Raw genomic sequence first — 5274 nt, 5'->3', positions numbered from 1 at the left:
AAATGGGTGCCGTTTTGAGACCCACCACCTCTGTCGATCAGTACTCCCTGCCACGTTCGGCCATCGACGATCCACCAGTACACATACGCGCGCATTGGTACCGTGCGTGGGTGCACGACTGCACGCTTGCACCACGGCTAGCTGGCCGGTACGAGAAAAAGAAGAATAAACAAGTACAAGTACGTAGACGAGAGAGCTGATCGTGATCGAGGGAGCCTGCTGCAACCTGCAAGGATCATATCGGTATATGTAGACAAACGAGTGCTAAGCCAATGGTTGGTGTCGATCAGTTTCCTCGATCATCGCGGTCACTTGCAGTTGTTTGCCCGCCGGCTCCTGTGGACTGTCACCTGTGGGCTACATACATGATGAACCAGCCTGTGGATCAGCGTGAGTTTTATTTATATGGTTGATGAGAAACATGTACTCCCTAAACGTACTGTCCCTCATCCAAGGTAGGACCTTCTCGTTGGACACCTGATGATCAGCAGTTTCGACACCTCTTTGGTCAGGTTGAATAGTTCACAGAGCCCAAACCGCATTGATGGTGACTCCCTTTCCTTCATCTTCAACTACAGATGGTACGTCGATAAAACACTAACAAAAACACGTAGGTGATGTGCGAGACGTGTGGCACGTCCGTGGGCTGCCCAATCTTGATCCGCTCCTCGTCGTTGTCCTCCTTCTCGTGATCATCGTCATCAACACCCACGGCGCCGGTGCTGCACATCACCAGCGACTCCGCAGCACCCCCACGATGGTCGTGCTAACGCTACGACAAAATACAAAACACGATTCAATTTGTAAAAAAATAAAACGAACAATATAGAATCCACCTCATTTCCATCCAACCTCAAATGAAATGTGTTTATTTTCCTAGCCCACCCCATCCAGTAAACAATTAATTAACCTATATCTCGCATGCTAACTATCCTCTGTTTCACTGTCCCCACACATGAATCACATGTTGGCTTCCTTTTTTTCAGAGTGACATGCTGATCAAAGAATGGTTGAACAAGTTCAGGGATTGAAGCACATGGTTCAGCAACAAAATTACAGGGTTCAAAGTACATGATCCAACAACAAAATTACAGGGATCAAAGCATATGATTTGCTAAAATAGCTGATGAGGAAGGCGTGGCCATCTACTTGAGAAATGTACATGTAACCATGCCATACGCTTTAACCCAGATTGCAAACGGGAGCTAATGTTTTTTTTAAGTTTGATGCACACAAAGAAGGGTGATTACACATCATCAACGAAACCGCATATGCATTTAATGGATCAAAAGCATTAGGATATAACAGAAGTTTTGGAAAGAAGACCTCAAACACATTGACAAGATCTGCAAAGTATCACATAGGTTCAAACCTAAGCCTACTTTAACATGGTACAAAACATGAATCTCTAATTGTACATATAAGGCAGGGAGAGAATCCATTGCCTATACATACAAATAATGAAATGCAAAGATCAATCTTACCAAGCATTTGTCTCCATGTCTGGTTGATGACATCCAAACAGACTAAACCAGACCTTGCATTCATCCAGAAGTGGTTAGAAGGTGGATCATTTTTCTTGAGCTAAAGTAGTGGAAGCTAAAGAACACGATGACCAAGAAAAAAATATGAACTTTCTGAAAACTTTGACAACAGCCAATTACCATTATTCTTCTGTTGGCAAGAGTCATGGCATGAGATCTGAGCTCTAATAAATCAATATAGATAGTTATGAAATAAATAAGCACACCTAATGAATTTAGAGGAACTTCACATCACTCAAGTAATTCTAAGATACAGTTCAAGCTCCCTTGATGCTCTTATAATTTCCCATCAATTTCATCAAGTAGACATTCATACTTCTATCCAAATAATAAGCACATGATCTGTATGCCAAAAATGTCATGTACTCCTACAAATAGCAAGACTATCCAAAAATCAATGCAAAATCACTTGCATATAAGTCTGAATTACTAACCCTAATGCCACTGGTGCATGAGACTAACATTCTCGAAGTAGGATTGAATTAGTCTCTGACGGAATACTCTAAAATGCACTGTCTTTTTTTAACATTTAAGCTATTGTACGACTCTTTCAAAAGATAGCACTTGTCTGGCATGATCTGTGCAAGAAGCATTAGGATCATGTTGCGGGCCACCGGTGAGGTCCAATGGCAACTAACATCTTTGTCATCTTCCGGGAACAAGCTAACCTTGCACCTGCTACATCTTTGTCATCACTGAAGTTACTCCTACCTCACAACTATACTTCCATATATATATTTTGTTTATTTTGATATACAAATGCTGAAGTGCTCGGATTAGCAACAAATTCATCACGCTTGCTAGCTAGATAGAAGAGGAACTATGGTCAAAACTATGACAAATTCATCCAGAAAAATCGATGCAACTATTTAAGTTTTCATAGCAATTTTGGATCACAAATTCATGTGCTTGCTGAGGATTACAGATTAATTGATAATTAACTTCTATGAGGGGGAGGAACTTTTGCATTTACCGGCAAGGCAAGCAATATGTCATTGATATCATAGATCTCTTGGGCCAGGCATGTGGTCTCAGATGTGACTTTTTGCTGGTGGCCTCTTTGTCACCACTGCTGCATGAGACTTTGACTTCCATTTATCAATCTATGCAATTCACAAAGCCACAGACATGAGAAACAAAAATTTCTTACCTGACTTATCATAAATTTTTTATTCCACTAAAGGATTAATGGATGAAACCAAATATAATACAACCAATGTTTTTTAACATCTAAAACTCAACTAATATAATACAACCAAATATTTTTAACATCTAAAACTCTTGTTGAGAAAATTGATCTACAGTTTTTTGAAAGATTAAAAAGATGTCAGCCACTAGGTACCCCTCTAGCCAATAGATTTCGTTGTCCCTTGGCACAACCAACTTAAAGTTTCATGCTGACCATCGAAACAATATTTCATTTTTACATAAATTCTAATGAAACAATAAATTAAAAGCAGCAACTAAAAGTGACAATTTTACATGAGAAAATATACTTTAAAGATGATGAAATGAAAACATGGAAACACCATTCCGCATTTCCAGAACCCACCTTGGTTGTGTCAGCAAGTAGAGAGCAGCAACAACAGTGTGGCCGCAGGTAAAGAGCAGCAGCACCCTCGAGTCTCCTCCTGTTTTCATCTTTTATCATATCCATGCAACTGAAAATTATGGATCAAAAAATTTATTTTAGAGATCTAGCAACAACAAATATTTTTTATTCATGAGAACCACAAAATTGTTTAGCTGATAAAACTCTTGAGGATTCAATCTGCCAACAATGGTACCATAAATGTGCATTACTGCCATGTCCACACATCAACGAAACAAATCACCACATATAAGCATTTCTTTTACAAAGCTATTTTTTTGCCCAACGAACCATACTTCATATGTGGATCTTACCTATTGGAATGGAAAAGTAGCGCATATGGGAAGGATTACAAACCTTGGCAACCATGGTTTGCATCTCCCAGAGTGCAGTGGCAGATTCCTCAATCTCCTAGAGCCATTACTTCATTTTGTCGAACTCCTAGAGCCGTGCAAGAGAACAGGTCAGCAATGATGCTAGGGTTTGGGCAATGAGGGAATGGCCGTGGGGGCTGGGAAAAACGGGTGCAGAGTAGGACCTTGCTGCTTCATCGCCGATGGCGTCCACGTCTACGTCCTCGCCATCGATTGGATCCCCATCGCTCCTCGTCCTCCATGGCCACGCCGCCATTGCGACCTCGCCGCGTCGTCCCCCACAAGCGGAGATGCGGCCGGTGTTAGCACCGTGCGGCCAATGGGGGCGGTTGAAGCGCGGCTAGGGCCATGGCAGGGCTGGCGGACGCAGGAGCCCGTGCGCACCCACGACAGCGGCCGATAAGGCTGTGGGTGCCGGCGCCGATGGCACATTGACGGATGTGGCCTGGCTTTTTTTTGCAAGAGAAGAAAATTGGGTGTGGGGGTTGGGAATCGAACCCTGGCTGCCCATGGGAGTTGACGTTCGTGGCTCACAGGGACGGAATCACGTTTGAAGCCTGGACGGAGTTGCATTGAAGCCTGGAATTCCCCGTGGCTACAGGATGATGGTGAAGCCTTCTGAGATTAGATCTAGATTGATGGATCGATGGTTTGTTGTATGAGGGTTTTTCTAGGTGTACAATCTGGTGTGGACGAAGAAACGTCATCTCTGTAGGGGATAATTTTCTGGGTAGACTAAGCGTAATTTTGATTGGTCGCAAATATATATAGATTAAACATAATATAGGTTTTGTCCTCAGAGAACGCATGTTTAATTTATAGGTTGAAAAATAATTAAGAACACCACACGATCTGAAATGGCAGAAAAGTAACAGTACAAGATGTAAGATTCATACAGCCATTATCTATGTTTGATTTTTTTTAAAATACTATCAAGAATTGAGGGTTCCTCTTACGCCACAGATTATCTCAACAAATCTACAGCTTATCTTTCATGTATACTTGTTTGTTAGGTGAAGTGACCGGACAAAGAAAGTATTAAGGAAATAGATTAAAAGACCTACAGCTGTAGGATTGGGATTAAGAATTTTGCTAATCAGGTTTTTGGCTCTAGTTGAAAACCGAGAGAGGCAGCTAAACTGAGCTGCTGAAATCTGTGATTACAAAGGGAGCGTTAAGAGATGATAAACAACCGCAAAATAATGTTTATTTTCTCTCTAGGCTTCTAGAGAAATCATTTGAACTACTATGGATGTTAAAAATGTCAGTGTTTGCAGCTATGTCAACAATTGGCAATTAATAAAACAATGTTTCAGAGACGTACAAGCTGAAAGTTGGTTGTAAATTTTAGAATCACTACCATAAGCACTCAATTGAAGGCACAATAAATAAAGAGTGAAGTAGTAACACCAGGTTTGTGGAGCAAGAAATTAAGAATGCTACGAACACTTCCTGTTTTACTTTTCATAGTAAGTAAGCAAGCAGCAACACATGACGTGTAATATGTAACTCGTTTGAGCAAGCCGATTAGCATATTGCAATTCCTTGTAAATATGATTTCGTGTAGAGCCTGATCTCTGGATCCATTAACACCTCAACTATCGTCCTACATCAGGCATCTCAATATCACAAATCAATGAAGCAAACACGCAGTCAGTGCCAATTGGTACATGGTTAGTATTTACTAACAAAAATTCAGTATTGCCTATAACTTAGAATAGGGTCTAAATTGCAGACGATTAGAATAGCATGCAATTGATGGATT

The 5274-nt window shown here is 41.1% G+C and overlaps 1 long non-coding RNA gene across 2 annotated transcripts; it reads right to left on the bottom strand.

Annotated features, from left to right (window-relative positions):
- Positions 1–336: 336 nt before the first annotated feature.
- Positions 337–4005, bottom strand: LOC136540850 (uncharacterized). 2 transcript variants are annotated; one of them, XR_010780028.1, is made up of 5 exons: positions 3674–4005; positions 3493–3576; positions 3097–3205; positions 2518–2647; positions 337–772 (listed from the first exon to the last, which is right to left on the bottom strand). It is a non-coding gene; the product is annotated as an uncharacterized lncRNA (long non-coding RNA). The 2 variants fall into 2 exon arrangements; XR_010780027.1 differs by lacking the exon at positions 337–772 and having other exon boundaries at positions 970–2647.
- Positions 4006–5274: the final 1269 nt, after the last annotated feature.

The sequence above is a fragment of the Miscanthus floridulus genome, chromosome 2 (assembly GCF_019320115.1).
Source record: "Miscanthus floridulus cultivar M001 chromosome 2, ASM1932011v1, whole genome shotgun sequence".
In the NCBI taxonomy this organism is placed as follows: Eukaryota; Viridiplantae; Streptophyta; class Magnoliopsida; order Poales; family Poaceae; genus Miscanthus; species Miscanthus floridulus.
Note: the sequence above shows the minus strand (reverse complement) of the source record. Positions and strands in the feature narration are given on the sequence as shown.